Source organism: Ambystoma mexicanum, chromosome 1p (assembly GCF_040938575.1).
Source record: "Ambystoma mexicanum isolate Mex_15411 chromosome 1p, UKY_AmexF1_1, whole genome shotgun sequence".
NCBI classification, from domain to species: domain Eukaryota; kingdom Metazoa; phylum Chordata; class Amphibia; order Caudata; family Ambystomatidae; genus Ambystoma; species Ambystoma mexicanum.
The window spans coordinates 59,615,033-59,626,982 of NC_090921.1; the positions used below are offsets into that span (position 1 = coordinate 59,615,033).

General features: G+C 51.1%; 1 long non-coding RNA gene across 2 annotated transcripts in view; it reads right to left on the minus strand.

Moving 5' to 3' along the window:
- The window catches only part of LOC138582445 (uncharacterized), a 388,580-nt gene extending 381,890 nt beyond the window's left edge, over positions 1-6,690 (minus strand). For both annotated transcript variants that reach the window (XR_011305059.1, XR_011305096.1), the window contains exon 1: positions 6,606-6,690. This is a non-coding gene — a long non-coding RNA (uncharacterized lncRNA). The remainder of the gene's footprint in view (positions 1-6,605) is intronic.
- Positions 6,691-11,950: the final 5,260 nt, after the last annotated feature.

Consider the following 11,950-nt stretch of genomic DNA (forward strand, 5'->3'; position numbering starts at 1 on the left):
GGTCACACTGACAACATGAACACACTGACTGACAAGAGAGAACTCCTCTCCTGTCAGTCAGCATGATCACACTGACATGAACACACTGACTGACGGGAGAGGAGTTCTCTCCCATCAGTCAGTGTGGTCACACTGACAACATGAACACACTGACTGACAAGAGAGAACTCCTCTCCTGTCAGTCAGCATGGTCATGCTGAGCAACGTGAACACACTGACTGACGAGAGAGAACTCCTCTCCCATCAGTCAGCGTGGTCACACTGACAACATGAACACACTCACTGACGAGAGAGAACTCCTCTCCTATCAGTCAGTGTGGTCACGCTGAGCAACGTAAACACACTGACTGACAGGAGAGGAGTCCTCTCTTGTCATTCAGCGTGTCCACGTTTTCAGCTGAATGACGGGAGGCAGCAGAGCTCACTTCTGAGACCTGCTGTCTCCCATTATTTTGCTGTTTGTTGCAGAGCCAAACGTCTTCACAAGAAACAGCAAAATCATTGCAGGGGCAGCACAGTCCCCCGTGTGAATAATGGACACGGGAGACTGTGCTGCCTTCCACTTAGGAGAGGGGGCCGCGAGGCCCCCAGCAAGCGTGAGGACCGGGGCAGTTTGCCACCCCTGAACCCCCCTCGTGACGGCCCTGGGGACGCAGATTAGACACAGATAAGGTAACCAGAGTAAAGGAAAGAGGGGTGAGGCAGACCAGCCACAGGGAAGGTAACCTGAGTGAGGGAAAGAGGGGAGAGGCAGAACAGACACAAAGAAGGTAACCAGAGTGAGGGCAAGTGGAAAGAGGCAGAACAGGCACAGAGAAGGAACCAGAGTGGGGGAAGAGGGGAGAGGCAGACGAAACACCAGGAAGGTAAACAGAGTGAGGGAAAGAGGGGGGGAGGCAGAACAGACACAGGGAAGTTAACCAGAGTGAGGGGAAGATGGGAGAGGCAGAAGAGACACAGAGAAGGAACCAGAGTGAGGGAAAGAGGGGAGAGGCAGAAGAGACACAGGGAAGGTAACTAGATTAGGGGAAAGAGGGAAGAGGCAGAGCAGAAACAGGGAAGGTAACCATAGTGAGGGAAAGAGGCGGGGGCAGAACCGACACAGGGAAGGTAACCAGAGTGAGGGAAACAGGGGATAGGCTGATCAGACACATAGAAGGAACCAGAGTGAGGGAAAGAGGGGGGAGGCAGAACAGACACATAGAAGATAACCAGAGTGAGGGAAAGAGGGGGAGGCAGTACAGACACGGGGGAGGTAACCAGAGTGAGGGAAAGAGGGGGGAGGCAGAACAGACACAGTGAAGGTAACAAGAGCGAGGGAAAGAGGGGAGGCAGAATAGACACAGGGAAGGTAACCAGAGTGAGGGAAAGAGGGGTGAGGCAGACCAGACACAGGTAAGGTAACCAGAGCGAGGGGAAGAGGGGGAGACAGTACAGACACAGGGAATGTAACCAGAGTGAGGGAATGAGGGGAGTAGCAGAACAGACACAGGGAAGGTAACCAGAGTGAGGGAAAGGGGGGGCAGAACAGACACAGTGAAGGTAACCAGAGTGAGGGTAAGAGGGGGAGGCAGAACAGACACAGAGAAGGTAACCAGAGTGAGGGAAAGAGAGGAGAGGCAAAACAGACATAGGGAAGGTAACCATCGTGAGGGAAAGAGGCAGAGACAGAGCGGACACAGGGTAGGTAACCAGAGTGAAGGAAAGAGGGGAGGGGCAGTACAGATACAGAGAAGGTAACCAGAGTGAGGGAAAGAGGGTGGAGGCAGAACAGCACAGGGAAGGTAACCAGAGTGAGGGAAAGAGGGGAGCGGCAGAACAGACACATGGACGGTGGCCAGAGTGAGGGAAAGGGGGCGGAAGAACAGATAAAGGGACGGTAACCCGAGTGAGGGAAAGAGGGGTAAGGCAGTACAGACACATGGCAGGTAAGGAAGGTAACCAGAGTGAAGGGAAGAGGGGGAGGCAGAACAGACACAGGGAAGGTAACCAGAGTGAGGGAAAAGGGGGGAGGCAGTACAGACACAGGACAGTAGCCAGAGTGAGGGAAAGAGGGGGGAGGCAGAACAGACACAGGGACTGTAACCAGAGTGAGGGAAAAGGGGGGAGGCACACCAGACACAGGGAATGTAACCTGAGTGAGGGAACAAGGATGTTAGATCCTGGCCGGTGCTGCCAGCAGGGATCGAGGACATGCCGGGCAGGGAATGCAGGCCCCGAGCTGTGGGACGAAGAGGCAAAGAAAAATCATGTCACACCAGTTGGCTTTCATGTCCCGGACCTGCCGTCATCCGGCCTTGCAGGTCCTTTATTCGCACAGTGACATGATGTGCGAATAAAGGACCCACGCCTGTGCTCTTGGAGCAGGTCTCATCTCTAACAGTGGGTACATTTGACATGGCGGCCATTCGTGTTGTTTCCAGCATTTAGCATTATTGTATTTATGTATTTTAACATGTTGTGGAGCAAATTCCTGGCACTAATGCAGCAGAAAACCTTAAAATTAAAATATATATATAACATAAATGTGAACTGCACAAAATAAATACAATTACAATATTATAAAGATAAGACACAAACCCACATTAATATGATTTAGGGTAGGCAGTTTAAAGCACACGCATCTTAAGAGCCAAGAAAAAGGTGGAAGAAACAGTGCAGATGGATGACTCTGCCATCCCTGTCAGTGGTCAGCAGTGTCTCAGTCCCCTGTCTGTCCGCTTTCAGTGGTGTCTCTCTGCCCCATCAGGGATGTCTTTGTCCCCCATCAGTGGCGTCTCTGTCCCCCGTTAGTTGTGTCTCTCTCCCCGTCAGTGGCACCCCTGTCCCCCGTCAGTGGCGTCTCTATCCTTGTCAGTGGCCTCTCTGTCCGTGTCAGTGGTGTTTCTGCACCCTGTAAGTGGTCAGTGGTGTCTCTGTCCCCTGACAGTGGTGTCTCTGTCCCCCGTCAGTGGTGTCACTGTTCCCCATCAGTGCTGTCACTGTCCCCCATCAGCAGTGTCTCTGTCCCCTGTCACTGGTCAGCAGTGTTTGTGTCCCCTGTCAGTGATGTCTCTGTCCCCTATAGAGGTAAACGCTGTCTCTGTTCCCTGTCAGTGGTCAGCAGTGGTTCTGACCCTGTCATTTGTGTCTCTGTCCCATGCTAGTGGTCAGCAGTGTCTCTGTCCCTTTCAGCGGTGTCGCTTTCCCCTGTCAGTGGTCAGCAGTGGCTCTGACCCTGTCATTGGTGTCTCTGTCCCCTGTCAGTGGTCAGCAGTGTCTCTGTCCCTGTCAGCGCTGTCTCTGTCCCCTGTCATTGGTCAGCAGTGTTTCTATCCCCTGTCAGTGGTCAGCAGTGTCTCTGGCCCCTATTAGTGGTGTCTCTGTTCCCCGTCAGTGGTGTCTCTGTCCCCCATCCGCAGTGTCTCTGTTCCCTGTCAGTGGTCAGCAATGTTTCTGTCCTGTCAGTGATGTCTCTGGCCCCTGTCAGTGGTGTATCTGTCCTCTATAGAGGTAAGCGCTGTCTCTGTCCCGTGTCAGTGGTCAGCAGTGGTTCTGACCCTGTCATTTGTGTCTCTGTCCCCTGTCAGTGGTCAGCAGTGGCTCTGACCCTGTCATTTTTGTCTCTGTCCCCTGTCAGTGGTCAGCAGTGTCCCTCCCCCTGTCAGTGGTGTCTCTGCCCCCTGTCAGTGGTGTCTCTGGCCCCTATCAGTGGTGTCGCTGGCCCCTGTCAGTGGTCAGCAGTGGTTCTGACCCTGTCATTTATGTCTCTGTCCCATGTCAGTGTTCAGCAGTGTTTCTGTCCCTGTCAGCGGTGTCTCTGTCCTGTCAGTGGTCAGCAGTGGCTCTGACCCTGTCAGTGGTGTCTATGTCCCCGATCAGTGGTGTCTCTGGCCCTTGTCAGTGGTGTCTCTGTGCCCTTTGGAGATAAGCAGTGTCTCTATCCCCTGTCAGTGGTGTCTCTGGCCCATGTCAGTGGTGTCTCTGTCCCCTTTAAACGCCAGCAGTGGCTCTAAACCTGTCATTGGTGTCTCTGTCCCCTGTCAGTGGTCAGCAGTGCCTCTGTCCCTGTCAGCGCTGTCTCTGTCCCCTGTCAGTGGTCAGTGGTGTTTATGTCCCCTGTCAGTGGTCAGCAGTGTCTCTAGCCCCTGTCAGCGGTGTCTCTGTCCCCTATAAGTGGTGTTTCTGTCCCCTGTCAGTGGTCAGCAATCGTTCTGACCCTGTCATTTGTGTCTATGTTCCATGTTAGTGGTCAGCAGTGTCTCTGTCCCCTGTCAGTAGTGTCTCTGACCCTGTCAGGGGTCAGCAGTGGCTCTGACCCCCGTCAGTGGTGTCTCTGTCCCCTCTCAGTGGTGTTTCTGGCAGTGCACATGAAGCAGGGGTGCGGTGGGAGGCGATCCTGACACTTGCAGGCAGGACTCGTGGTGGGGAGGATCAGTCGTTCATTTCACTCTAGCTTGGAATTTTAAGCAATGCATTGGTCATAAGCAGAAGTCTCATTAGTGACTGCAAGAGACAGTTACCCAGTGCACATTTTGCGGATTGTACCCCGACAGTCCTGCATTTATAAGCTGTACAGGAATGTAAAATCATGTGCTGCGACCGCCAGGACGTAGAGAGCAGTCTTGGGGGGGCTCTGGTTCAGCAATGCAAGAAACACGAGTGTGCATGAGGTGACTGCGTGCCTGCTTTGCTAGTGCAGGTGGGTGCTGGAATTGCCATGCCCGAGGTGGCTGAGTGCCTGCTTTGCCAGTGTAGGGGGCGCTAGAATTGCCATGCGCGAGGTGGCCGAGTGTCTGCTTTGCCAGTGTAGGGGGCGCTAGAGTTGCCATCTGATGCCCAGTGCTTACCTTTCATGCAGATTAGTGCATGCGGCAGAAGATACACATTTGCTAATTAGTTAGGTGCACCCCATGGAGCCATGCGCACGTGGATCTAGTGATCCAGGGGTGTGTGTTTAGGCTGCACCCCATGGGGCCATGTGCACGTGGATCTAGTGCTCCGTGGATGTGTGTTTAGGCTGCACCCCATGGGGCCATGTGCACGTGGATCTAGTGCTCCGGGGATGTGTGTTTAGGCTGCACCCCATCGAGCCATGTGCACGTGGATCTAGTGATCCAGGGGTGTGTGTTTAGGCTGCACCCCATGGGGCCATGTGCACATGGATCTAGTGATCCAGGGGTGTGTGTTTAGGCTGCACCCCATGGGGCCATGTGCACGTGGATCTAGTTCTCCACGGGTGTGTGTTTAGGCTGCACCCCATGGGGCCATGTGCACGTGGATCTCGTGCTCCAGGGGTGTATGTTTAGGCTGCACGTGTATATCCTAATTCCCCCCATGGCGCCATGTGCACGTGGATCTAGTGCTCTGGGGATGTGTGTTTAGGCTGCACCCCATGGGGCCATGTGCACGTGGATCTAGTGCTCTAGTGCTCTGGGGATGTGTGTTTAGACTGCACCTCATGGGGCCATCTGCACGTGAATCTAGTTCTCCAGGGGTGTGTGTTTAGGCTGCACGTGCATATCCTAATTTACCCCACGGGTGCACGTGGATCTAGTGCTCCAGGGATGTGTGTTTAGGCTGCACATGCATAATTCTGACAGGTCGTATCTCCCTCTGATTCTTATGCAGCGGATAAAATGAGTACCACTCGGTCTGGCAATAGTAACATCTGTTATTCAATAATCCGTGAAGCTATGGACACTCACTGGGATGGAGTGAAGTTTACTCCTCGTGCCAGGAAGGCAGACTCTAGGGGGGCTGTGGGAGGGGGAACGGGGGCCCAAGGTGATGGCTGGTGAGGTCTTGCTCCCTTCACTGATCGAGAGACATGGCAGACGCGGCAAACAGACATAATGCACAGACTGAACCCCCACAAGAGCCCTCACCCCCTGGCATTAGACCCAGCCTCCACCACTGCATACGCCCCAGCATGCGAATCGCTATCAGCTAAAAGCCAGGACTGGAGCAAGCGGATCCTGGAGCCAATTGACAGCTCTGTGGTTAGAGAGGAAACCACACCTAAGTGAGACACAGGAAAGCCCCCATTTTCAATGTTAAACATTGGCAGCGATTTCCCCCGTCAAATGGACATTAAACTCCTGAAAGTGGTGCACCTGTTCAGAGAAGGACTGGCCCGGAAGGAGAGACCAGTGCCCTTGGTGGGTTTGCACAGCTGGAGTTAACTCGCCTCCTAGGGTCACACTGATCTAACACGTGACTGACTCTGCCCCATCTCTGCCTTCCTTTCAGAGCCCCCCCAGCCTCCCTATAGAGCAGTGAGCAGCTGCACATGGCTGCTTTTATTCTACCTCCTCTTTCGCCCTTATCTGTTAGACTGTTCAAGGATTGGGATCCTTGGAATCTGGGATATAAATCCTGAACCTAGGGGGACCCCATCTCAGAGGAACACAGAGTCGCCCGTCCTAGGCTTTCCTTTTACAACCGATGCTGGTATTGGGTCAGAAAGTATAGTTTGGTCCATTGATGTTAACTAAGACTACAGAACCCAGAATGCATTTGTTAAATGGCTGTGCAGGCTGAATAATGCATGTCCCTGGCAGTGTCTGGTCACCCTAGCTGTCCATCATGGAAGAGGTAAGTCAATTCAGAGGTAACTCTCTTACCAACAATCAGCGCCATCAGGCAGAGGAACAGGGCTGCGCTCTTCATGGCGAGAGGGTTCTGGCTTTCTGTGTGAATCCCTCTCCCGTCTCGCTCAAGCACACTGATCCGCGAGCTCAGTTCCTTAAAGTAACGGCCACCCAATGAAAATCATTCCTTGTGATGAGCTGGTGAACTGGACCAATCACTGTGGAGTACTTCGACATTATAATGTTTGACTTTTAATTCTGGAAAATTCCCATCATTTCTTTCCAAACTAGCTTGGCTTTAGCCCAACCTATTCTCAGAAACGCAAACAGGATGTAGGCTTTAAGGACAGGCACCGTGGTCTTATATAATGCAAGAGTTGCCTGGATGCAGGAAACTGAAGGATACATATTTAAACATAACATGTGTGTGTATGTAAGTTCGGGATTTATGAAGAGCAAACCTAGCTGGAAAGCAACGTAGCGATGTACGCATGAGGCTGCAAGTGGTCTCCCTTCTTTACTGCACCTTCTACATTTACTTCTTCAAGCATTTACACTTTACCTTTACTTCCCCTTCTACATATACTTCAAGCATTTACTCTTTACCTTTACTTCACTTTCTACATTTACTTCTTTAAGCATTTACTCCTTACCTTTACTTCACCTTCTACATTTACTTCTTCATACTTTTACTCCTCACCTTTACTCCACCTTCTACATTTACTTCTCCAAGCATTTACTCCTTACCGTTACTTCAGCTTCTGCATTTACTTCTTCATACATTTACTCCTTACCTTTACTTCACCTTCTACATTTACTTATTCAAGCATTTACTCTTTACCATTACTTCACCTTCTTCATTTACTTCTAGCATTTACTCCTTAACTTTACTTCACTTTCTATATTTACTTCTTCAAGCATTTACTCCTTACCTTTACTTGGCAGTATACATTTACTTCTTCAAGCATTTACTCCTTACCTTTACTTGGCATTCTACATTTACATCTTCAAGCATTTACTCCTTATCTTTACTTCTTCTAAAAGGCGATACATCTGCCACCTTTCTGCCATTTTGCACAGAATCCCCCATGGAGTCCTATGGACGCCAAATAAGTGGGGACTTATACCGCCACCACCACTTATAATACCACGGTTATACTGTTGTACCAAGTGGTGGTAACAGTATTACAGCTGGGTGGTATCTCAGCGGATTTACTGACAAGATACCACCGAATTTGTAATGAGCTCAAATTGTCTCAGTTTAAGCATTACATACTAAGCCACTTGAGGTCACTTATGGGTGGGAGAAAGAGTAGGGGCAATAACAACCTGTCAACGATCTCTAAAATGGTGCAGGAGGATGCAAACACTGAGCCAGCACGTCTTTCACACGGGGAAGAGGGATTTCTGAGAAACAGATCTGAGTATTTCCAGGGCTGTCCCAGGGGCCATGTTCCTTGATGCACAGGATATATGTGCAGCCAAAAGTAATATTTCCACCTCCCAAAGAACAGTGTGCACCTGTTAAAAGACAATAGGGGTCATCAAGAGTTGGGCAGTAGCCCTTAAATTGGGTGGTAACAGTATTAGCTCTGCCAATACCACTCGCCAGATCACAACTGTAAATCCTGCCGGCCCTATTATAGCCGGTGCTATTACAGCCAGCTATAATAGCGCCGGCTGTAATAGCGCGACAACCAAATGTGCTATTAGAGACCCAGCACAAGTACAGAGCTGGCACTCCTAGCGCTGTGAAACCGGTGCTAATACCGCAGAAAATTCCCCCAGACAAATGCCGGAGGTAAAAGAACACATGTGGCAGTGACAATGCCCTCCATGGAAACAATGTACACAAGAGGCCCACAAAGACCCACCCATGCCCCACACACACTGCCCAACACCATGTTGCCATTTGGAGCAGGGAGCCTTGATGTGGACCTCTACATGCTACGCCAGGAGCTACAGAGGCCTGACAACCTGCCCAGGGCACAGGGAGCAGAGGGGCTGGGGGCACAGGAGGAGGAGAAAGAGACCAGCACCAGCAAGGTGGCCAGCCATCCCCAGGGTCAGGCCAACACCCTGGTCCCTGACTGATGATCAGTTGGTATCTGCATACCGGCTGCACAGGGCAAGCATCACCCAGTTGCTTGACACAATCCAAGGTGACAAAGCTAGCCGGATTGCCATCAGCACTGCTGTGCCCCTACTCGTGAAGCTTGTGTCAGTCCTACAGTACCTTGGAACTGGCAGCTTCCAACACACAGTGCCATGATGCATGGTATGGCCCAGCCCACATTCAGTGCCGTGCTGGGAGCGGTGCTGGATGCACTGCTGCGCCATGTGCATGAACACATAGCATTGCCTGCCACCCAGGCACTAATATCAAAGTCAAGGCACAGTCCTATATTGCCCAAGTCCTGAATGTGTTTTCAGCCTTAGACTGCACAAATGTTGCACTTGTAGAACCCCAGGACCATGAGGCAACCTACAGGAATCAGAAGCATTTGGATTCACTCAATGTGCAGATGACCTGTAGCCCAGACCTGACTATCACCCACTGCTGCGCCCGCTACCCAGGATCCACCCACGACTCCATGGTGCTGCGCAATAGCACACTGGCAGCCTACATGGAGAGGCAACAAGCCCCACGCACATGGATAGTGGGCGAGTACAAATCCTGCATGAAATGCATGCCAAGCTACACCAGATTGAGGGAGGCAGCCACAGAGGAATCATTGCATACCACCAGGAGAAACAGCCAGCACAGCACCAGCTCCATGCATGTGTGGCACACAAGCACAGCTGCACATGTCCTCCACACCAGAGCACACAGAAGGTGAAGGGCACACACTTGTGAATTCACAATCACATATGGAAACACAACAATCACAACGCATCTTGTCTGTGTTGCAGTGCTGCTTCTCACCCTGACACCCAAGAGCAAACTAACCCAGGGCACCACACAGGAATGCTAAGTGAGATCTATGGCAAACCCACCCACAAAACCATTGTAGATGAGCAGGAAAATACACAACCATGAATATCCCTGAGAGAGTGACCCGTGAATGCCCATTTACATGCCAGCAAAATTGCAAAATCATGTTCCATGTAGCAAACGCCACACCGGCCACAGAGACAGCCACAACTCATTCCTAATAAACATTGTCCGTGAACAGGCAGATATGACGGGAGCATCATCCTGACGTAAGGGATGCACCACTGGGCCAATAAAACACAGGTGGTGGTGCATGTAGAAAGTAGTCCACATGTGACATGGCGCACATTGCAGATCAAAAGCGGAGCACATGAAGACTCCATAATCAAAGGACATATCCACACACATAGTCCATGAAACACTGCTGCAATTGTATTAACAACAAGCACATGAAAATGTCACCTGCCACAGTGAGATCATGCATGCCCTAAAGATGATGGATGTATACCAATATGACAAGGACATAGCATATACCCGTTGCACATAGTGAATTGATGCGTATTCCTTGCACACCCATTTCACATGGCTGATGACCCCTGTGCAGAATCCACAAACTCCTGCACAGCTGGCATATAACAATGCCCACAGTCATACCCCCACATGTGTGGAAAGGACATTTGGTTTGCTGAAGGCCGCTTTCCGGTGCCTAGACCATACCGAGGGGAACAGATGTATGTGCCTGAAAAAGTAGGAAAAATGTTACTAATCTGTGCCATTCTGCTCAACATCTGCTGCCGTAGGCATGTGCCACTATCCCCTGATGCTGATGCGCAACAGGCAGGGGATGGGAGTGTCGAAGACCATGTGCCTGTTGCCAGGGCCAATGCACACAGGGATGGGCTGAAGGAGGTGTGATGTTGGAAATGCATCGGAGGTACAGGGCCTCTGTATCCTTACCCTTTATTGCTTTTTATCATGTGTTCTGTCATGTTTTCCACGCAGGAGTTCATGTGGGACTCCTGATGGTGCAGCTCATCCTATATTTGGTTTGGTGAACAGACCTTTGGGATACCCTGTGTCTGCCATGGGAGGGAGTACGACCCTGTACTCCTAGTGTATTTTTTTGGGCACCTGTGTGTGGCCCACAGAGAAGGGTACGGGCTGGTGGCAGCTCTGTGCTGAATTGACAGGTGCTTGAGCGTCCTCCATTTTGGGATGCCCAGGCCCTGTCATTGGAATTGGTGGATTCCTGATGGAGAAGAGATGGTCCCTGTGGCCTCTTGCTTTCTATCACCTGTTACCTGATCTCCCAAAGTCCTGGGAAGCCCTGCCTCTGACTGGCTGTTGGGTGGAAGTTCCATATATGGTAGTGTGGGGAAGTGCAGGCCAGACTGGCTGGAGCCTTCCCAACGACTGTATGTTGTGGATACGTCCATGGGGTGGGACCTGGGTGAATGGAGTGTGCGTGCAGAAATGTGTATATATTTGCCATTGTAGATTAAATAAACACAAAGTGAGTCATTGTATTTGTGTATATAACCTTGAACCTTAATTATATAAAGACTGTGGCCCTCATTACGACCCTGGTGGAAAGGGGTTTACGCCAGCGTAAAGCATGGCGTACCCTTCCGCCTTACTACGAGATTCCGTAGCGCCATGGTGCTTTTTTCGCCTGCTTTTTCCGGGCGGAAAAATCCATGGCGCTACGGGACTTGTTGTTAATTACGCCACCGTAATTTACGGTGGCGTAATTAACGCCTTCCCCACTCCCATTATACCCTATGGGGCAAAAATGGGAATGGGGAAGGGTAAATGGGGATTGGGGACTTACCGCCCCGCCAAGGTCGGAATGGGGCGGTAAGTCCGCCAACCCCCATGGCGGAGTTGGCAGCTTTGCGCCATGGACCATGGTGCAAATTGCACCATGGTTCTCCGCCAGGGTCGTAATGAGGGCCTGTGTTTTTACTGATACAGTGGCATTCCTTTGTGGGGGCTTGGGGAATACACTGTACTTAACAACCAGCCTACATCACCTCCTGAGAACTAGGCCTTGATTGCTCGCCCACGTTTTACCAAATAGACAATCTTGGCTGGGGTCTTCTGTGCCTCTCCTCTGCCCTATAGAGAGCAGAAGTACAGACACCCTCTTCCAGTCTTTACAGCTGGTGGCAGCGGTGGGATGCTTATGGTTTTAAGAATCAGTGTTTAACCTTGCCACTTACTAAATAGCTACACTTTGTTAAATTGAGGTTTAGTTGTATACAAGATAACTACATTACAAGCAATGGAATCTATTGCAACTGGTAAATTGACTAGGATGAGCTTAGAGGCTCTCCAGAGCGCTTGGAAGCCAGGGAATTAGACATTGAGGACAAGTCTAGGGCAGAGCTGATGGCCGCCCTGGTGGACTACTAGTCCGATTGTGGAGCTCTAGAAAGGGGGG